The sequence below is a fragment of the Urocampus carinirostris genome, chromosome 2 (genome assembly GCF_059441175.1).
Source record: "Urocampus carinirostris isolate Australia breed hairy pipefish chromosome 2, RoL_Ucar_1.0, whole genome shotgun sequence".
Classification (NCBI taxonomy): domain Eukaryota; kingdom Metazoa; phylum Chordata; class Actinopteri; order Syngnathiformes; family Syngnathidae; genus Urocampus; species Urocampus carinirostris.
The window spans coordinates 10,508,680-10,531,816 of NC_142350.1; the positions used below are offsets into that span (position 1 = coordinate 10,508,680).

The window sequence follows — 23,137 nt, forward strand, 5'->3', positions numbered from 1 at the left end:
ATCACTCTCTTCGCCAAAGCAGAACGAGGCTAGCATGCGGCGGCGATCGGTTTCTCTGACCTCAATACCGCCTCCTTTTTACTCCCACCTTTCCTCACCCCTCCTCTTTTCGGGGCATCCCCGCTTTGACCTAATTCTCCTGGTTTAATCTTCTCCTTCTCGTCTTTTGGATAACAATCAACCCCCTAATTGTCTTAATCTCGCTGGTCTTTTATTGTCCCCGGGCATCATGCGGACTCTGGAACAAAAAAAAAAAAAAAACAGGAACCAGCGATCGATATTTAGCATAGGGCCACCACCAGCAGAAAGGTCCCGATCGATAATTTGGAATTTTAAAAAAAAGGGGCAGGTTCAGAAATAACATTATTGTATCTTGTATCTTGTAGTCTAGAAATTCACTGGCAAAAAGGCCAAAGTTCCAAAAAGAATTGGTAAGAAATAGTAAAAACTAAATATTAATTTTCCTAGTTTCTGATCATTTCGATCTTTTCAAAGTGGGGTGCATTGTTTAAGGCACAGGTATCAAACTGCCGGCCCGCGTGCCGGATAAGGCCCGCTAAGGGATTGAATCTGGCCCGCGAGACAAAGCTGAGGGAAGCGCAAAAGAAAAACGAGCTGCAGGTTGAAATTTGTCCTCTTGATGTTGCCAAAGCCAGGTGCCTCTTACAAACGCTGTACTTGTATTTCTTTCTTTCTCTCTCTTTCACTCTCTCTCTCATCCTCCCTTCTTCTCTCACCTATCTCTCTCTCTTTCACTCGCTCTGTCTCTCTATTTCTTTCTTTGTTCCTCTTCTTCTCTGTCTTTTTACTCTCTTTGGCTCTCTTTTCCTTTTTTGTTTTTTCTTTCTCTCTTGCATCCCCCTCTTTCTCCCCTTCTCTCTTTCTATTTGGATTTCTTTTTCTCTCTCTTTCTTTCCCCCTCTTTCACAATTTCTTTTTTCTCTTTTGTTTCTCATATTATCTCTCTCTTTTTTTACCTTTCTCTCTTTCTTTCTCCCTTTCTCTTTTTTATTTGTCCCACCCTCTCTCTTTCTCTCTCCCTCTTTTTCTCTTATTTCGTTCTCTCTTTTCTTTCTCCTCAATCTATTAGTCTTTCATTCTTTCTTTTTTTCTTTCTCCATTTCCTTCTCTCTTTCTTTCTTTTTTTCTTTCTGTCTATTTCATTCTTCCTTCCTCATTAGTCCGGCCCCTGAGAGAATGTTTGTTCTGTGGTGTGGCCCCCGAGTTAAAATGAGTTTGACACCACTGGTTTAAGGTGTCCTTAACAACGTTGAAAGTTAAATATTTGCCCTCTTGTGTGATTAAAAACTACAAACTGAGTTGAAAAAGCTTTATTTTTCACCACATGTATCTGCTTCTATTTCACTTTTTGCAAAGCTGTTCGGGGCAGTACACATTAGGTACAACGAATGGGGGTTGTAGGCTGCCTGGAGAATGACGTTATGAGCGCCGCCTGGGTTTATCTTTTCTACTTGTTAATGTAGATTGAAAGTCCTGAAAGTAAGTAAAGACCTGTACTGTCCAAATGCCAACCTAAACCCACCAAAATTGAAAAAACGAAGAGTTTATTCGAGCCCGTCTAAGAAATAAATCATAAATGAGTTGACATAGGCTGTGATGATAATACAAGCCAGGAGATGGAAGCCCAGAGTAAAAAGTTCCAAATTCTTTACATCTCCCCCTAAGAATTAGATATATTCAGATTCAGATTCAGATTCAGATCTACTTTATTGTCATTCTAGTACACGTGTATACAGAACGAAATGTCGATACATCTGACCCACACAGTTTCCTTGAATGTACAGATATAAATAAAATGTTGTATTGAGTTGTAGTATTGAGTGCTAATTATATACTAAATAATTATGGCTATGTATAGTATTTTACAGTAGCGCAAATAGTGCAAGAGGAGTAGCCAACCAGATGTGCAAAATGGGCAGTCAGGTAAACAAGTCAGGTAAACAGAACAATAACACTGTAACAATAACGCTGTAAGTACAATAGTGCAGAGAAACAGATGTGCAAGGAGTGGCTAGCTATAAAGAACTGCCAGTAGTGCAAAAAGTCAAACAGAACCCACAGATGTACAGATTAGCAGCAGTTTAGATTTACTATGTGTTTGAGTGACCATTTAACAGTCTAATGGCCAGGGGGACAAAACTATTGTGGAACCTGGTGGTCCTGCACCGCACACTGCAGTACCTCTTCCCAGAGGCTAGCAGAGTGAATATATATATATATATATATATATATATATATATATATATATATATATATATATATATATATATATATATATATATATATATATATATTGCTAGTGAATTTCTAGATATTTCTTTTCTATTTTGTTTTTATACTTTAACATTACAAACAAATTCAGGTGATAGCACACATTCTTTTTCTTATAGTATTTTTTTCCCTTATTATTAATCGCAGTTTTTTTCCGCAAAAGTCAAGCAATTTAGAAAATGTTTTTTATTATTTTACTATACCTCTTTAAATGAACTTTACTATTTGTCATTACTACTGTTACTGTTATAGTAAATATTGCTTAAGTTTATTATTGATTTATCTTTTATTCTCGTTTTTCATTAGTTTATTCAATTGATTTCATTTATTTCAAGTGTTTTTCATTACCATATTATATTATTATTTTATCATGGCTTATAGAAATCAGCTGGCGTTTTTGCTGATGGTTTATTAAAGTTTTAAGGGACAGGGGGTATTATTCAGCACCTCCTAGTGGTTAATAAAACTTCCTTCATTAAAGTAAAAATATTGATTTAGATAATAAGCCAAAATACATAAACTGTCGTAGAAAATACTCATTGGTTCGGAAATTTAAATTTAAGCTGACATAATTATCTACCATTTGGCTACTACGGCTAGGCAAATGACCAAAAGGTTGGGCAAGCATTAGGAGAAAAGTGGTTCGGTTTAGTCACTTTGAGTTTGCATTTTTTTTTATTCTTGCTTATTTTTGCTTCTCTTTTCAGCTGCATGTCACAATACAGCGACATCTAATGGTCAAATATATGCACTGTCCCTTTTCAGTCTTGAAAGCAGCTCTGAGTGAACATTTTCTGCTTCAGTTGAACCCTTCAATTAAAGCTTTAATTCTTAAACTTTTAAATATTCAAATTATTTGGTCCCCTCAAGGAAATTCGCTTTCACCGACTGTAGAGGACAGATACGGTCAGTGCTGTGGCTGCAGAGCATGCTCCCAAAAAAACTATTTATTGCTCCTGGTATTCCCGGGCAGTTTCCAATTCGAGTACTAACCAGGCCCAACCCTGAGTAGTGTTCCGAAATCTGGAGTTCTCAGCTGTGGTATGGCCGTTAACATCAATAAAGTAATTAAGAAAACACAACAAAATAAAAACTAACAAAATTATCTGGCAATATAACCCAGAATAAATATTTAAAAAAATTAACAACAAAAATGTAACATTGAGGGGGAAAAAAATGCCAGTTTTCTCAATTTTTTTAAATTACATTTTTTGTAGAGCAGCGTGTTTTGAAGTGCCAAAGTACCAGCGGCTTAAATATAACCATAGTGCAAATAAATGTAAACACATTTATATAGCCCTGCAAATCCTCTTTTTATGCAACTCAAAACAAATCTTCAGCTGGTCTAGCCCCTCCCCTTAAATATACCCATCAAAATTGATTAAATATATATAACCTCCATAACCCCCAAAATGTGGGCCCTGACAATGACTTTTAAATACACACACAAAGTAGTAAAGTAAAATCACACGATGGGGCATAGAGAAACTAGGTCAGGAAGAGCACAACAAAGGACCAATTATACTGTATCTTGATTTTAAGTGTATGATAAGTTTATATTGGTAAAGCTGAAATAAACTTTTTGCATATGTAAACAATATTCTTTATTAAACATTTTAGAAAACAAATAAAATATAATTACATAATATCTAATTTGGTGTAATTTAGTCTAGGAGGCAATTCGTGACCAGCCGATATTTTTCGATACATTAAAAGTGTTTGATAGCACTTATTCCAACCTGATAATTCCGAGCCCTGAATTTTGAGTAGTTATTAATATCTATACAGGAGGTACACACCCCTGAATCCCAAAATATATATTGTTAAAAAAACACCTTTAAATCCCAAATCCACTAATTTTTCTTTAGAATTAATTAATTGCACTTTATTTGTGCTGATTTTAAAACAAATAATTGAGGGAAGATGATAACATAAAATAAGGCTGATTTAGGCATTGATATAGAGGCCTGGTAATGTCAGAGACCAGAAACGGAGACAGGACCCACTTGCGTTCGTTTTACTCAGCTTTATTTAGAAGGAGGAAAGGGCTTGCACCCACGATTCGGTGATCGTCGGTCACGGGTAGCAGATCGCTTGGAACGTGGAAGTGGCACTTCCGTGGCGAGCTAAGGCAGTGTCGAGAGTGCGGGAAAGAACAGGTCGGTGGCCGGGACGGTGGAGCAGAATCGTGATCGAGTTTAGAAAAAGGGATTGGCGCCGGGAATCAAACGGGAATCAGGACAGGATTGAGTCAGGGTCGAAAAGTGCTTGCCTAGAGTGGGCTGAGGTTCGCAGACGGACTGACAACAGGTGCCACAGGAGGACGGGGGTTTAAAAAGAGATAAGCAGCCAATCAGCGTCCGAGGCAGTTGGCGCCAATGCGGTAGACTCAGGTTCCTCGCATCAGTAATCATGACAGGTAATGGTTCTGGCCTATCAGGACCAAAGAATAATGGCAATTTTTGGTCCTGGTTTTTAATAGCTTACTCAAGTGAACCATGTGGCATAAAATAAGGCTGATACAGTATTGATACAGATGCCTGGTATCAGTACTTTCCTGCCGCGACAAGAAATCAATGGCAATGAATTGGTACCGATTTTAAAACGGCCACTAGAGGGCAAATTATACAGGCTGAAACAGGTATCGATACAGATGCCTGGTATTGGTGCTTGCCTGTCACGACAAGAAAATCAATGTCAATTTATCGGTTCTGATTTTAAATTGACCACTAGAGGGAAGATGATAGCATAAAATAAGGCTGGTTCAGACATCGATACAGATGCCTCGTATCTGTATTTGCCTGTCGCGAGCAAAAATTAATGACAATTTTTGGTGCTGATTTAAAAAAAAATGACAAGCAGACTATAGTATCAAATAACGCTGATACAGACATCGATATGGTTTCCTGGTATCAGGACTAGCCTGTTGCCACTTTAAAGGACATTTGCTTTTTTTTTTTAAATTTGTGCATGGCCGTTAACGGTAGTAAATGATTTCAATACTAGATGATAACCATTATTTTACATACTTTTTGTCTCTGTAAAATTTCAAACTAACCTTGGAGCAGTGTTTTGCAAACAGTGTGCCGGGCAGGGCACATTAGTGTGCCTTGAGATTATGTCTAAGGTGCCGCAGGACATTGCCCAATTTTATTTTTGCAAAGAAAAAATAGATGACATTGCTCCGTATGTTTCCGGTCTTCCAGTGATACTCCTGTAACATTCAGCCATATCAGTAGGTGGCAGCAAATTACCCCTTTTCATCTACATGCTATTTATCTCCTCAACACTTAGGACTAGGAACTGTATTTAAAAACATTATTTTAATTGATGAGGCTGTTTAAGATTGTACGGCAAAAATAGTAAAATGGATTAAAGTTAAAATTTTGCGCATAAGTTTAATTATAATCATTAAAAAAACCCTGGACAAAGGAAGAGTGTAGTAAAATATTTTTTGTTCCTCTAGAACAGGGGTGGCGAACAAGTTTGACACAAACAGCCGAAATTTTTTACGGTGAGAGTCAAAGAGCCACACCACGCACTGACCTGCCATGACAGACAGACAGACACAAACACACACAATTAAAACATATTATTTCCCATAACACACTCCTCTCCTTACAATACAACAAGTATTGTTCTTGTGTTGATTTCAAGGAAAGCGTCCGCCATCAATACACACACAAAAAAAATGAAACAAGGCAAAGAGCCACAGTATATAGAAAATATGATGAGGTAAAGAGCCGCATTCTTATTGGCCAAGAGACGCATGCGGCTCTAGAGCCACGTGTTCGCCACCCCTGCACTAGAAGATCATTTTTGCTCATTTGAAGTATTGTTATTTTTCTCAAAAACACAGTTAAATAACAGGCTAAAATATTTTAAAATCCAAAATTACAGCAAAATAATTTACTAAAATAAATAAGATGTACTACATCCTTAGTCACTGTGACCACAACCAATCGGAAAGATGTTATATTTTGAAAATAAATTAAACTGGTGTCGACAATTCCCTTTTTAGATATTTTCGTCATACGGTGTGCTATGAGATTTTTTTCTAATAAAAAAAGAGTGTGCCCTTAAAAACACTGCCTATTCTCGATATAATATCACTGTGCTTAATGAAAGACAGTGAAGAAACAAAACAACACTAAACCCCCTTCAAAAATCTCCATCCCTCCCAGGCGAGTCTGGGATGACACTGTCTGACTGCGCTCGATTCCTAATCTGACGTGGCTAATCTGATGGCTTCACTGAACTACCAGGTACTCTCCAGCCAATTAGGGGCCCATATGCACGCCAACCGGGCCTCAGCCCGACCCTACTGAAAAAGCTCAGCAGTGGCTCAGGCTGTCTGAGGCCCCGAAGATCTGCTTCCATAACAGCCCATCTGCCTTTCCGCGTGGCCTGGTCCACTTTCCTCCCTCTTCAGATTACGACATCTACTGCAAATTAACCTTTTGTCCCACGGTGTGTACATCCAAAATAAATACACTGGTACCTCTTTTTATGATCACCCCTCAACACAAGAATTTGGGTACATGAATTTCTTTCTTACCAAAACTCGCTATACAAAGGAAAATCGATTTCATTAGCAGTCTTAGAGGCTACCACTTGAGACCCCTTCTGACTGCTTACCAACTGCATCAGCTCATCAAGTTTGCACGTGCAAGCTTCTACAGCCAAAACAATAAAAAATTGTGCTGTAAACGTTTTTTTGTGTGTATGTGCATTGAAAGTTACAGAAACTTCTGTTTTAAGTGTACAGTAAGTGCTTACGTATCAACAATTTCATACGTGTCAAGCTCTGCAAAATTGGTCCCTTTATTAATGTACCAAAAATCCTCCTTATTATGAGATAATAAAACTTACAAACACAACACTGGACGTATTTTCTCACAGGATGATTTCATTGGCTCCCTGTTAGCTTAAAATGTGATTTTTAAGGTTCTGTATGAAGTATACAAAAACATGCATGGACTTGCTCGCTCATATAATTCAGATTTAGTTTCCCGCTGTTCCGGTCAGGAGACTTCGCTCTGAAAAGGCTGGTCTACTAGTGATTCCAAGAGCCAAGAAGAGATGCGCAGGTTGGAGAGCGTTCTCCATTTGGGCCCGGAGCTGTGGAGTGGTCTGCCCTCTGAGATTCCTTCTGCAACCTCAGTGGAACGGTTTGAATCTAGACTTAAAACACACTTCTATTCTATAGCTTTGAATGACCTATATCTCATGTTGACCATATCTGTGTATTATTTGTTACTGCAACATCCGTTGCAGCCTGGTCATCCTGGCAGTCCCTTCTCAATGTTTCTTCATTTCCCTCATTTTCCTCATGTTGAGCTTTTTGAGTTTTTCTTTGCCCTCATGTAGGTTTTAGATCAGGGGATGGTGTCATAATAGTCTGTGGTTTGCAATAGTCTGTTGTCTGTGCAGCCCTTTGAGTCTCTTTGTGATTAATGGCTATACAAATAAACATGACTTGACTTGACTATGTAGAATACCGCAACAATATTATCAATCTATTGTCATGTGCTACCAGTTACCAAGACGATCCGAATTAGAGCCAAAATAGGCAAGACGAGATCAGCCTTTTTTTTTTAAATTTGTTTTTTCCCGTCTAAAAATTGTTATACTGCGTAGACAATGTGATATGAATAAAAACGTCTGTAATACAGAGAACACCTGAGTTGACAGTTATACGATCCCCATGTCTCCTTGCAACCGTTTTGTTATGACACATTTGTTATGACACTTTGAATTTTATGACAAGTTGAAATTTTTATGTTTATTTCTTATTTTTCTTACTACTGTATTTTTTACGTTTGATTACTATTTGAATGTGTTTTTAGTGATCATGAAAAAGTGTTATATGGCTCTTTAGAGTTCACTTGTATGCTTTTCAGAGGTTGGGAGTGGACCGAGCACGGCCGCGCAGTGGTTAGCGCGTGTGCGGCAAAGTTCTGAGGTCATAAGCTTGAACCTTTCTGTGTGGAGTTTGCATGTTCTCCCCGTGCTTGCGTGGGTTTCCTCCGGGCACTCCGGTTTCCTCCCGCAACCCAAAAACATGCATGTCAGGTTAATTGGCCTTGGTATGAATGAGCGAGTGTGTTGTCTGTCACTGTGTGCCCTGCGACTGCCTGGCAACCGGTTCAGGGTGTCCCCTGCTCACTGCCCGAGGGATCCAGCACCACCGCGGCCCTGCTGAGGATAAGCGGTGCAGATAATGGATGGATGGGAGCGGACCAATTCGTTTTTAATTGTTTCATATCGGGAAAATTCACCCGTCATAAGAGCAATTTGAGCTACAAGCACGATCCTGGAATGAATTAAGCTCATATGAAGAGGTACCACTGCACTGTATTTTCCAGACTATAATTCACACCTAAAAATCCCAAATTCACCAGTGTGTTTAACAATCCAGTGCGCCTTGAATTCTGAAAAATATGGTGAGTCAGAATTTTTATTGAAATAAAAATAGGAAATGAAACAGCACTCTACATCACTTCGACAATAACGCGTAATGATCTGTTGTATGCAGAAGTGCTAAACTCTTCTCTCATTTTCCTGACACTTTATTTAAACCGATTAAACTATGACCATAAGAAGATATTTACCTTATTTTGTGTAATATAATGTGAACCATGAAAACAAATTTGTCAAAAATTCAAAGGCGCATCTTAGTCTGGAAAACCAAGTAAATTATTAGAAATGGAAAAAAGAACATTTAAAAGTTAGTCATGGTTAGTCATTTATTGCAAAAAAAAAAAAAACGTATGTACAATTAAAAAAAATTGTAATCAAGCAAAAAATATATACGTAAAATCTTTACATCGCAAAAGTACATGTACTGATAGAAAATCAATTGTTTCAATGTAATTTTTATTTTCTAAATTATTTCTAAGCATGCATTTTTGTCACACTGAATTAATTCTCAAATCTTGACTAGTCATGTAATCATTGACACTGATACCACACACTGATAATTTTAGAACATCAAATTCCCATTCCTTTGTGAAAAAAATAACTGATATTTTCAAGGTAATTCCTTTAAAGACAACGCACAATCATCCAAAATTATTTATTTATTATTATTAACTTTCTTAATTTATTTAGTTATCATTGCAGTTACTTAATGGCAATCTATCATTCCTTTAATTTCAGTTTCCTTATTGCCATGTGGCTAAAATTAGCCATTACTAGTAGCAGCAACCATTACAAAGTACAGATACCGTTAAAAAAGATCAGTGTCAGAAACTATACCGGGTTTCGGTACTTGCCAATCCCTAAAATTTTCTTGAGAGTGTTTAGCTGCAATTAATAAGTTAAAATATTTTGTAAAATAAAACCGTGTTATAATCAGAAGAACAATCCTTGAGAGGGCAAAATGATCTTAACACGAAACAGGAAATAATTACTTTAAGATATAGATAATTTCCCTTTTTTTAGATTGTCATAAGCATGCTTAATATCACTTTTCCTATGATACAAATGCTGAACTCTCGAGATCTCATGGATATCAATGGCTGAGACAATTAGTGCTTTTGATACATGAAATATTTAGATTCTTAAGATTATAAGCAAGTTATGGGGATTTGCACCTTTTGGTTTGTGAATTAAAACCTTGGCATATTATTGCTTTTGCAAGTACCGGTACATCAAAATTACAATAGTATCAGCCTACTACCAGTACCTAACAATTATATCAGCCCATCTCCAATTCTGTAAGGTGGGAGTTATCAGTTGTAGCTTTTTATTTAAACAAAATAAGTTGTATCACAGGTCTGGTTATGACTTATTTGATCCTCAAGCCAGTCTCACTTAATCACCTTAGCCAAATTAGTTTGAAATTAGCCCTCTTGCTAACCCCCTTCTAATGTTTTTCTCTCCCCCTTTTCCCTCCCCAGTGGTTTTCACAGCTTTGTGGATTAGACAGATTACTTGTCTGGATCTCGGTTTTTGTTGTATTTTGTCGGTCTCACTGTCTTTCTGAAACCTAGCTCACTTGCAACAATACATGTTAGCTAAAAATAAGCTAAACTTTGACGAAAGTGCTTACATTATCATTATAACCTTTTGTTACCGCTGCGCTAGCTCTTTTCAGATAGCTAAAATAGCCAACACTTTCACAGCAAAGATTTACTTCGTCTTCTTCCCCTTCTGCTCAGTGCCAATGACGTCTTTATTCGTCGACCCGCAGCTTAGCTCACTTGGAACATAACATGCTACCCAAAACTAAGTTAAACTTTGGGAAAAACATGTAGCGCTACCATTACCATAATTATCTTTTTCTACCACTGCCCTTGTGCTTTTCGAATGCTCAATAACCAAAATAGCTAACACTTTCACAGCAATGACTAACTCTGTCTCTTTGCCTCTTTTTTTCAGTGGCATTGACAGCTTTTTATGTCAACCCATATCTTTGCTCACTTGCAACATTACATCCTAGCCCAAACTAAGCTAAAGTATGAAAAAAGGGAAGCTCTACCATTACAAATATTACTATCTTTTGTGTCCACTGCATTAGCGCTTTTCGGATAGGTATGATAGAAACCCTAGTCACGGCAGAATTGTATTCCGTCTTTCCCCCCCTCGTTCAGTGTCGTTAACGGGTTTGTTCGTCAAACCATAGATCTTTATCATTCCCTCTTTTTGTTCTTTCAATTGCTTGAACTTCTCTTCCAGTTCAAATGCTAAGCTCCTTGTTGCCATCATTCTTTTTTGTTTGTGGGTTTAATGAGCGATAATCATGTTTCCACTCAGCTAATGATTGAAACATCACTAAACTGGTTTGTCAAGGTCGAGGGCCTCTGCTTGTCAGAATGGCTCAGCAGTTTTTAGGTATCGATATTTATTGTAATTTTGGATGTGTAATAATAAAACAGTTTCGTCAGGTCATAATTGATTGACGTGAGCTTTTAGATTAGTTTCACCGTTGATTCATAGGAATAATTTATACATTTTTAATGAAAAATTGTTTTTATGAAATACATACCTACAGTACTAAAATACACATAGATGTCTTACTGTTTACTATCTTATTGTCGATATTCCTTTTGGGGATAATTCACTTTCAAGTTTGCTCTGATTTTTCTGTTCATATTATTTTTCATATATATATATATATATATATATACATATATATATATATATATATATATATATATATATATATATATATATACATATATATATATATATATATATATATATATATATATATATATATATATATATATATATATATATATATGTCATAATTATCATAATTTTTTTGACCCGCGAAGCTCTGAACCCGCAAACGTGGAACCGCGAAGTAGCGAGGTCCCACTGTATACATCTGTGTATTGTTTTGTTTTTATTTTATGTTTTTCCCACCAGCATATACATGTTTGTTTACTCTTTGAAAAATAACGAACATAATGAGACAGGATTTAAGTGAATAAAACATTTAACACTAAATGAGTAAAAAAAAAGTGGTGACATTGGCATATTATTTGATTGAGCTATTTTCATGCGCTTAGGTTTTTGTTGAAACAGCGTTACCTGCTGTACATACTTGTCTATAAATAAAACTTTGTTTTTATTTGACTTTTTACATTTTAGTGTTCACTTATCGCCGTTTATTTATCTACTTCAATAATACAAATTGTTACCGTACTCAAGAATAAACTGTGAATTATTCAGTTTATTTATTTATATATCTGCTTTAGGAACGTCCAAAATTGCATTGCAGTCATCTAAAATAGCACATACCGGTAACTTCTAGGGCTTGTTATTTTCATTTAATTCAATAAAAACTTACTTCCTGAAAAACGTATTCTGGTTATTAAGTCGTTGATTTTGTAACAGCCTAAAGGGCGATTGTTAATGATAAAAATTGTGTTACATCTGTGCACATCAAAGCTGATGGACAATGTTATATAAACTTGAGCTTGCATATTTTGAATAACTTCTTCTTACGTGTTTGGGTGTTTGTTAAAACAGCGTCCCTTGTTGGATGTACTTGTCCATAAATAAAAAGCATTTATTAGATTTTTGCCGTATTCTAGTGTATTAGAATCTCCTTTCATGTAATCTAGTACGATAATTCTATGTGTTAGGGGAGAGTGGGGTAATTTGTGACCATGGGCAAGTAGTGCCACTCCGGTTATTTAGAAAACCATAGAAGAAGTTGGTCATGTGACCACATATTTTCAAAGAGCCATTCATTATACTCATCATGCAAAGAAGGGAGCAGCACGGCGGGGCAGTGGTTAGCGCGTGTGCAGCACAGTTCTGAGGTCATGGAATCGAACCTTCTTTGTGGAGTTTGCATGTTCTCCCCGTGCTTGCGTGGGTTTCCTCCGGGCACTCCGGTTTCCTCCCACATTCCAAAAACATGCATTTTAGGTTAATTGACCAATCCAAATTGTCCCTAGGTGTGAATGAGCGAGTGAGTTGTCTGTCTCTGTGTGCTCTGCAATTGGCTGGCACCCAGTTCAGGGTGTCCCCTTCTCTCTGCCCGAAGATAGCAGGGATAGGATCCAGCACCCCCGTGACCCTACTGAGGATAAGCAGTGCAGATAATGGATGGATGGATGGCAAAGAAGGGAGACAGGTTTCTTGAGAGTTAAGAATATTTAAGTTCAAAAAACATTTTTTCGCCCTCCGAAGTAAAATTTCTATGATTAGGGTGTTTTGATTTCTGTGTTTGTACAAATATAGAAAACTATGAAAACGACGATGATAGTGACAGGGATCTGTCTGCTGGTGACTTTGTCATTGTGAACTTAGCAGGTAAAAAATCCAAAACCCATAACTATGTTGGATTGGTAGAGAATGTTGAAGGGGACGAGATCAATGCAAAGTTTCCGAAGCAATGTTGTAAGAGGCCTGCTGACGGAAACCCCATCTTCACATTTAGAGCAAATTATGAAGATGTCATCCCAAGAGGTGATGTGCTCAAGAAACTGCCCACACCACAAAAGCTTAGTGGTACAGCCAGAAGGGAGCACAAGTTAACATTCCCCTGCAGAATTGAACAGTGGAATGACCATTAGTTGGCTGAATCTTCCATTTTCATTTTGTTCTGAGCATGTGTTCTTATTGCGCTAGGCCTTGTTGAAGCAAATCGACTCATGATGATGTTAAAACTTTAAATAAACATTAAACGAGTACTTTTGCATTGAAATTGTCTTGCTTTTATATGGCATTATCGTTTCTGAGATTATAATGATCTTTTTTTACTTCAGTTATCAACGGCACAATTTGCCCTACTGTATTCTGACTAATGGCATGATTTACCCAGCACTGGGGGCAAGTTGTGCCACAAAACCACATTTTTTTCTAAAGTTAAAGTTCTCAAACAGTTTATTCAAGATCCAAAGTGATTGTTCCCAGGAATGCACAGCATCCTAAACTATATGTACATACAGTCGTTTGCAAAAGTTTGGGCACCCCTGATCATTTTCAAGATTTTCCTTTACAGTGCAAATCGTTGGTTGTTCGGATCAGCAATTTCAGTTAAATATATCAAATAGCAGACAAAAACAGTGATGTCTGAGAAATGAAATGAAGTTTATAGGATTTACAGAAAGTGTGCAATAATTGTTTAAACAAAAGTAGATAGGTGCATAAATTTGGGCACCCCAACAGAAAAATGACATCAATATTTAGTAGAGCCACCTTTTGCAGAAATAACCTCCTCTGAACGCTTCCAATGAGGGTCTGAATTCCGGTTGAAGGTATTTTCGACCATTCTTCTTGACAAAACATCTCCACTTCAGTCAGATTTGATTGGTTTCCGAGCATGGACAGCCCGCTTTAAATCACACCAAAGATTTTCAATAATATTCAGGTCTGGGGACTGAGATGGCGATTCCAGAACACTGTACCTGTTCCTCTGCATGAACGGCTTAGTAGAATTTGAGCAGTGTTTGGGGTTGTTGTCTTGTTGAAGTATCCAGCCCCGGCGCAACTTGAACTTTGTCACTGATTCTAGAACGTCGTTCGCAAGAATCTGCTGATACTGACTGGAATCCATGCGAACTTGAACTTAATCAAGATTGCCAGTACGTGCAGTGGCCACACACCCACAGCATGATGGAACCGCCACTAAATTTTACTGTGGGTAGCAAATGTGTGTCTTGGAATGCTGTGTTCTTCTTCCGCCATGTATACCGCCACTTGTTATGTCCAAATAACTACATTTTAGTTTCATCAGTCCACGGCATATTATTCCAAAATAAAGCTGGCTTGTCCAAATGTGCTTTAGTATACCTCAAGCGACTCTGTTTGTGCCATGTGCGCAGAAAAGGCTTCTGCCGCATTACTCTCCCATACTGCTTCTCCTTGTGTAAAGTGCGCCGAATAGTTGGAACGATGCGCAGTGACCCCATCTGCAGCAAGATCATGTTGTGGGTTTTTAGAGCTGGTCTGTGGTTTGAGTTTGACTGTTCTCACCATCCTTCGCCTCTGCTTATCTGAGATTTTTCTTGGCCTGCCACTCCGGGCCTTAACTAGAACTGTGCCTGTGTTCATCCATTTACTCACTATGTTCCTCATAGTGGAAACTGACACCTGAAATCACTGACCTAGCTTTTTGTATCCTTCCTCTAAACCATGATGTTGAACAATCTTTGTTTTCAGGTCATTTGACAGTTGTTCTGAGGCTCCCATGTTTCCATTCTTCAGAGAAGATGCAAAGAGGAGAACAACTTGCATCTGGCCCCCTTACAAACCCTTTCTCATTATTGGCTTCGCCTGTGTATGTAGGTCAAGGGTCAATGAGCTTACCAAACACATTTTGTGTTCCAATAATTAGTGCTAAAGGTATTTAAATCAATAAAACAACAAGGGTGCCCAAAGTTATGCACCTGCCTACTTTTGTTTAAGTAGATATTGGACACTTTTTGTAAATCCTATAAACTTCATTTCACTTCTCAGATATCACTGTGTTTGTCTGCTATATGACATATATACATATAACTGAAATTGCTGATCCGAGCAACCAATGATTTATAAATGAAAAACCTGAAAATGATCAGGGGTGCCCAAACTTTTGCATACGACTGAATTTGAGTTGGAGGCATTCCTGTTATTCCCTTGTCTAAAAGGCACTTTAAGTAAATTTGGCACTACTTACCCCTCTCACCTACTGTATCAGAGAACAAACTGGTGTATTTTTAAATTTACATTTGCAATGGTGTTGCAGGCATGTTACAGCAGTAGAAACCTACACAAAATAATTCCAAACCTACACTTTTAATTTTGTATTTTAATTTTCTGATCATACGTAAAAAAAATAGCACGATAACGTAATAATTCAGATCACACCAATCTTAAATCTGATAATCACCAACGTATTGAATGCAAGATTACACACTTTGAAGTGTATTATACTACAATTTAAATTTGATTCACGTTGGATCTTCATATATCTAATTTATGTATATATTACTCAATTATGGCAGACACGCTGACAAAGTAATCTTTGCGATGAGGTTTAAATGTAGTCTATGCTTCAGACACGATCGTATTAAGGTGCTACACTACTGCTTCCTTGCGGCGAGTATGAGAAATGCTTTCACTGATAACAGAGTTATATTGCTGTTTCAGGAAATACGATAGAAAATGAAAATGATTTAGATGTATACGTTGCTTTTACAGTATGTCTATATACAGTATATATATTACAACTTGTGAAGTTTGAAAAGTGGACGCTGGGTTAGTGGGTCAACCGTAACTAGCTGAAATTAATTAGGTGAGGCAAGATGACGTCCAGCGTTAAACGTTGTTTTGAGTTTTTAAAAAAGGGACATTTTCGTCCAATATTTTCGTCAAACGACTTCTTTTAAGGTTTGGGCGAATTCATAATACGTGTTCACTTTTCTAACACATTGAGTTCTAGTTTCATGTTCAGTGTTTCAAGCGTTTTTGTTTTTAAACTGCTATCGCAACCACCCTTTTTTGTAATGTTACGTGAATATAGAACAGAATGTATTTTGGTTTTATTGTATATTTTTTTCTCTTATAGCACATTTTAACTTATTATTCATGCATTATTTCTCCGTCAAATGTTAGCGTTTTCTTTTTCTGTCAATTTTCTGTGTTTTTTCCTCCCACTTTTCAGACGTAGATTTAACTATACAGTGTAATTATTTTTGAATTTATTTCATAATTTATTTTCATTTAACAACATAAAACCGTGCTTTAGTCCCCCCCCCCAAACAGCCCCACTTTCATTAAAAAAAATTACGCAAAAACTATACACATAAAACATAACATATTTTATGTATTGGTTTGAATAAATTGTTTTCTTCAATCTGCCCAAAAAGTGAATGTTAAAAGATAAAGTTGCATCTGTACTGTACAAATAGTATGGATTTGAACAATGATAATGTTCTATAAACTTGAGGGTAACCAAATTTATGTTTTGTTTTTCCCCACTTTCAGAGAGAATAATGCGACAATTTTGAATACAAGAGATGGCAGGATTTTTCTCTTTTTCTTCAGGTAAGATTTACTATTCCAAGAACAAATCATGCATATACATTTAATTATTTTGGTTATCAGTTACCATTTATCCTTGTTTTGAAGGTGTATATTTGGTATTTTTTTTATACTTTAGATACTAAATGAGTTCACTCTTATTAGGAGGAATTATACTACCAAGTAGTACAATATTGCTCTATTTATGCTTCTTTCCCCTGGCTTATATATTCTTATTACAGTACCATGTTCTTTGTAATATTTTGAAAAGTAATAGTTTTTAGCGTTAACTGTGTAATCATAATTTTCTGCTAAAAGCTACTCAAGAAAAAAATCCAACATAACTTTGGGTTGAATTTCAGTCATTTACTCTAATATTGATCCTTGGATGACAAGACAATAAAAGAAAAAATATTTACATTTCAACACACTTCGGGAGTCACATGAGATAGGACTGTTTTCATACTTAAAACAAAAGAAAGACTTTCGGACAGAAGACATAATAATTAGTTGAAATGATTGAAGAAGCATCTAAATTTATTTAGGGGGCGGGTCTAATAAGCCTGTGGTTCCAACCTGTCATTCTTTTTTTTCTCGTTTTTAATGTACCTACGAATATCAGACATTAAGCATTTATTATAAGTCAATAGCTTCTGTTCATCGCTAACAGACATGCATTTTTTGAAGTCGTTGCATAAAGTACAAAGACACATTTGTAATAGAAATACATGTGAAAAAAAAATCACCACTTGGTGCCATACCGTTTTAATGCCATTAGCGTATGTAATACAGTCTAGTTTCTAGTATATTCCAGATAAATATAAAAAAACATATTCTCAAATTTTCTTCAATTGTAATTCGTTTTGGATATGTACATGGTGTTTCAAAAATATATATACCATGTAAATATCTCCGTACATGATTCAACCAAATGAAATTAAAAAGTATTACCGTTGAAAATCATAAGATTTATTCTTCAGAAAATTAATGAGACATTCTAAAGCATGTGGCTTGTGTTCAATGTGCACAATGCTTGTGACACAATATATGTCATGTCGGTAATGAAGCTCATGCCAAACACGCTGGAGCATATTTTGGGTAACAGTCTCCAGCAGAGTTGGCAGCACGGCGAAGCAGTGGTTATCGCGTGCGCGGCACAGTTCTGAGGTCGTGGGAACCTCCTGCGTGGGTTCAAATTCAGCTACCGGCCTTACTGTGCGGGGTTTGTATGTTCTCCCCATGCTTGCGTGGGTTTCATCCGGGCACTCCGGTTTCCTCCCACATTCCAAAGACATGCATTTCAGATTATTTGGCCAGTCCAAATTGTCCCTAGGTGTGACTTAGCGAGTGAGTTGTCTGTCCCTGTGTGCCCTGCGATTGGCTGGCAACCAGTTCAGGGTGTCCCCTGCCCACTGCCCGATGATTGCTGGGATGGGCTCCAGCACCCCCGCGACCCTACTGAGGATAAGCGGTGCAGCTGATGAGATGAGTCTCCAGCAGATTACTATTTTTTCTTACTATATCTCTAACAATTCTGATTGTGAGTGAATACAGGGAAATAAATACATTTATTATAAAATTATGAATATTCGAGGGATATAAATGTTTTGAAGCACCCTGTATATTGTAATTATTAAAACTATAAGTGATATATTAATCAACAATGTAAAAGAAATCTAAATCTACTCTAGTGATATTAGTATACATTTGCGGTACTTCCCAATATCCACTAGGTGCCACTGTGGCACTGTGAGGAGTCAGTCTGTTTAATGCCGCCAATCATAAGGAAACAACAATCTGGTTTTCTTGAGTCACAGTAGCCATGACTTGTGATCTTGAAGAATTGATACAGTAAAGATTGGAATCCTGATACCCGCCAGATCACATAAAGGCTATTAATGTGGGTTGCAAGATGCTTTGTTGGAGCATTTCTGCCAACTTCAGAGCGAGTTGGCATTTTGAAACGAAGTTGCTCAAAAACAAATAAAAAAACCACTGCCTTTCTCTTTTCCCCAAGGGGTCTCGTCGCCTTTGTTTCTCGTGTCTCCGTACTGGCGTAACCTTCATCCTTCTCCCCGAGGAGGAAAAAGAGTTTTTCACCTAGAAAAGCATGGCAATTCCTCACCTCACATTTGTTTACCCAACGCCGTCGTAATGCAGGGATTAATTTCCCAAAGCCGATTTGAGCCGCGGGACACTTTGGGAAAGAAAGGACGGCGAGGGGGGAGTTTCCTCCTTCAAACAGGTTTAGAGGTAGACACTTTTGCCCTTTTTTATGACACCGGTTTTAATCCAAGGGGACGGGAGAGGAAACACAACCGGGGATTCGCGGTTACATCTTGACTTTCCCGTCGGCTTTTTTAAATACTTGCCTTACATTTCCTTCTATCGTATTCAATTCCCCTTTCCTGTTGTGGGAATCTGTTTAAGGGATTACCGCAGGGGTTATTCACTTTTTTCTCTTTAAAAAAAAAAAAGCTGAGCGCTTCTTCACGGCTACTGCTGAATGTGTTCCAAACCCAAACGGCTTTGCCAACATAAAAACAGATAGGCGCCGTGACAAAACAAAAGCATACGGGTTCTTTCAACTCAGTTAGACATTGTTAACACATACAAACGGTAAAAGAGAAAATATTCTACTTGCACTTTTTTTGTGGACACCTCAAATGACACACGTTACCTTTAACAGATTAAATTACTTTACACTACCTATACTCTCCTAGGGACAGTTAAGCCCGCCAGAATGCATAATACAATGTATGATAAAAATCTGTGAATCAGCAAGTGAAAGGTGAACTGTCTGACGGCGAGGGATTGCTATACATAACACAGTTTTTTAAAATTATTTAATCATGTGTTATTATGTTATTAACACTTTATTTGCCTACTCGTATAGATGACTGCAACTTCTCGGACTTTTTTGAGAATAACTGCCACCAAAGGTATGGAGAATTATGTTAGTGTTACTTCATTTTGACTAGGCGGGGGGTAGTACAATTTATTACATCTCTAACAAATATTGGCTTACAAAAACCCTGAATGGTGTATCCTGAACTCATACAATGTATGGGAAACATCTGCATTTTTTTTACTAGTCTGGGTATAGAAAAATTCACTAAAAATAAGTCAACTTAGAACTACACATCGGGAAATAGTCCAATTGTTTCATCTCTGACAACAATTGGCGGATAAAGGTCCTAAACCATTTGTCCAGAGCTCATACGAAGTATAGATATTATTTTTAATTTTTTTCCTAGTCCTGTAATAAAAAAATGCACAAAATAATTTGTATTTTTTATCAGGGCTAGTAGCTTATTCAACCCAAACTGTTGAGTTTGTTGAGTGGGTGCACTGGACTTTTGGGCCCATGAAATCAAAACTACCCGGTACATGAAGTGCGTGGGTTGCATTAAGTCAAGTCGTGTTTATTGGTGATGCCCTTAATCATGTGGAGTCTCAATTGGCTGCACAGACAACAGACTATTGTAAACTACAGACCATTATGACACCATCCCCTGATCTAAAACCTACATAAGGGCAAGGAAAAACTAAAAAAAATCTCAGCTGGAGGAAAATGAAGAAACCTTGAAAAAGAAACCGCACATGAGGTAATGCCCCTTGCAGAATGACCAGGTTGCAATGGATGTAGCATTAACAAACATACACAGATATTGTTAACATGAAATATAGGTCATTCATAAGCTATAGAATAGAAGTGTGTTTTAAGCCTGGATTTTAACAGTTCCTCTGAGGTTGCAGGTCAAATCTCAGAGGGCAGAGCATTAAAAAAAAATAGCCGGAAAAAAATGTTGGTTTCATAACAACAAGTAATTGATTCTTCCTAAAGGGTAACCGTGTGTAGATGTATTTTTTAAAATTATGCATTTCCGATTTTATTTAGCGTATTTCCAATCCACAGGGCACATTGGATAATAAAGCACACTTTTGAATTTCTGCAATTGTATTTTTATTTTTGGGTGTGCCTTATGGTCTGGATAATAAGGTAACTTATTTCCTGTTAATTTGAATTGTCTTCATTGCTAACAACATACTTAAAATTGATGAGTTTTACATGTTATAAAGACTGAAAAGACGAAATAAGATAAAAAGAATGACAGGATAATTGGCAAAATATAGTGAATGGTAGTGCTTGGAGACTGACCTAAGTTGAAAGTGCATCGTAACAATAGTGCAAGAAAATAGGGAATTTTCTTACTCCTATGTCGTTTTTAAGACTCGACAATGAAAAGCCTAATCCGCTTAATCTTACGCGAAATATTCTCACCTCATCCTTAATCCCTAACTTTATTTTCACAGCGATTTTCAACAACTATAGCTGCGGCCAAAAGTGCTGTACAAGTAATAAGTCGAGAACACCAACACTAACTCTACCAATATTTGCGTTTTCTCCCCTAAAGACACCTAATGAGTTTTAATATACCGTTTTGAAATACGCTGAGACAGGGTTCGTATGGGTGCATGAAATCCTTAAAGAATGTTTGAATGTTAGCTTTGTGTATTCAATGATTGAAAAGTTCTTGAATTTAATGAGAAGCACCTGTAAATGCTCAGAGTTGTTGCCATGTTTTTCACAGTCTTCTTAAAAAATGATGCTGACAATGCTCTCTGGTGGCGGCGTTTTGCTATTGCATTTCTACCACAATTAAAAGGAGCATTAGTTTGTATGGCATTGTCCTATCAAGTGTCATCACCCCCCACAGGTCAAGCCGAATGAGACAACTGCATGTTACACCTAAATAGGGCACTATGCGCATGTATCAGTGCAAGGTTTATGTATCAATCGTGGACATTTATTCCGGGCCATGGGCAGCATGATTGCTGAGTAGTTAGCACGTCTGCGGCATGGTTCTGATGTCATGGGTTCAAATCCAGCTACCAGCCTGCCTGTGTGGAGTTTGCATGTTATTCTCGTGCATGCGTGGCTTTCTTCTGGGCGCTCTGGTTTCCTTCCACATTCCAAAAACATGCGTGGCATGTTAAGTGGTCAATCCTAATAGTCCCTAGGTGTGAGCCAACGTGTGAATGGTTGTCTGTCCCTGTGTGCCCTGCGACAGAGCTGGCAACCAGGACAGGGTGTCCCCTGCCCACTGCCCGAAGATAGCTCGGATCCAGCACCGCTGCAACCCTAGTGAAGATAAGCGGAGTAAAAAATTATGGGCCATGCAAAATAAATTAAGGTAGTGTTTCCCAGTGGTGTATTCTAATAGGAAGAACTTCCTGCCACAGAAAAATAATGTAAGCTACATATTACTGTAATTTTTGCCCAACACCTTAATGGGAAGAAATTTGTTTAAAAAAACAAAGATATTTGCAATTTACTAAAGAGCTAAAAATCATTTGTCTTAATAAATGTTCAAGCAAGATAAACTATGTAGAGCGTTCTCCATCCGGGCCCCGATGTTGTGGAACGCCCTGCCTCTGGAGATAAGATCTGCAACCTCAACGGAAGTTTTTAAATTGAGGCTCAAGACACACTTCTATTCCAAAGCATATGATTGATGCCCACCTCGTATTCTGTTTTGTCCTGTCTTTTTCTGAGGCCTGCCTGGCTGATACGAAGGAGAAGGATGATTTGGGACGGGTCAACGGACCGGGGTCTGACCTGCAGCACGCCAACCCCTGCATTTACCAGCCGGCGTCGTCGTTGATGTCATGCTCTTTCCGGACATTTTCAGCATCTTACCTAGTGTTTACTATTCTGTGTACAGTAATGCTAATTGTAATTCACCCTGTTCAATCCTGGAAGGGGGATTACCACATGTGAGGTCCTTTCTCAAGGTTTCTTTTTTCTCCTCACACTGGGGTTTTTGAGTTTTTCCTTGCCCGCATGCTGGTTTGCTAGTTTAAGATCAGGTAATTGTGTTATTTTGTAACTGTAATCCTGTGCAGTCCTTTGAGACATTTTTGTGATTAAGGGCTATATAAATAAATTTGACTTGACTTGACTTGACATGTGAATTGTAAGATTTGCACCAGATTTTTTCTTCTAATGGTGGAGAAATTGGAAAATTGGATTTGGAAATCTTTAAAACTTGCTCGGATTTGGCCATGTTAAAGGTGTCTGAATCCTGATTACATTTTGGTTTTGGTAAAAGTTTGCAAAGTCAACAAAAAATGTTTGGTTTGATATTACCACCGCATTATCTGCACGATAAGGCGCACTCTCATAAATATTTTTTATGTGAAATGTTTGTTTAGGGCACATGAAATTAAATTATATTAATTGCATGGGTTGCTAAAACAAACACAAACGTCAATTAACAAATGTTGGTTTCACAACAAAAGTGAATTGATTCATTCTAGAAGGATTTGTCTATTAAAAAGGTGTACAGATCCTGATTAGATTTCGGTTTCG

At 37.5% G+C, this 23,137-nt stretch overlaps 1 long non-coding RNA gene across 1 annotated transcript; it reads left to right on the forward strand.

Moving 5' to 3' along the window:
• The first annotated feature begins 15,999 nt into the window (after positions 1–15,999).
• Positions 16,000–19,676, forward strand: LOC148371015 (uncharacterized). Its single transcript, XR_015849747.1, has 3 exons — positions 16,000–16,128; positions 16,726–16,785; positions 19,658–19,676. It is a non-coding gene; the product is annotated as an uncharacterized LOC148371015 (long non-coding RNA).
• Positions 19,677–23,137: the final 3,461 nt, after the last annotated feature.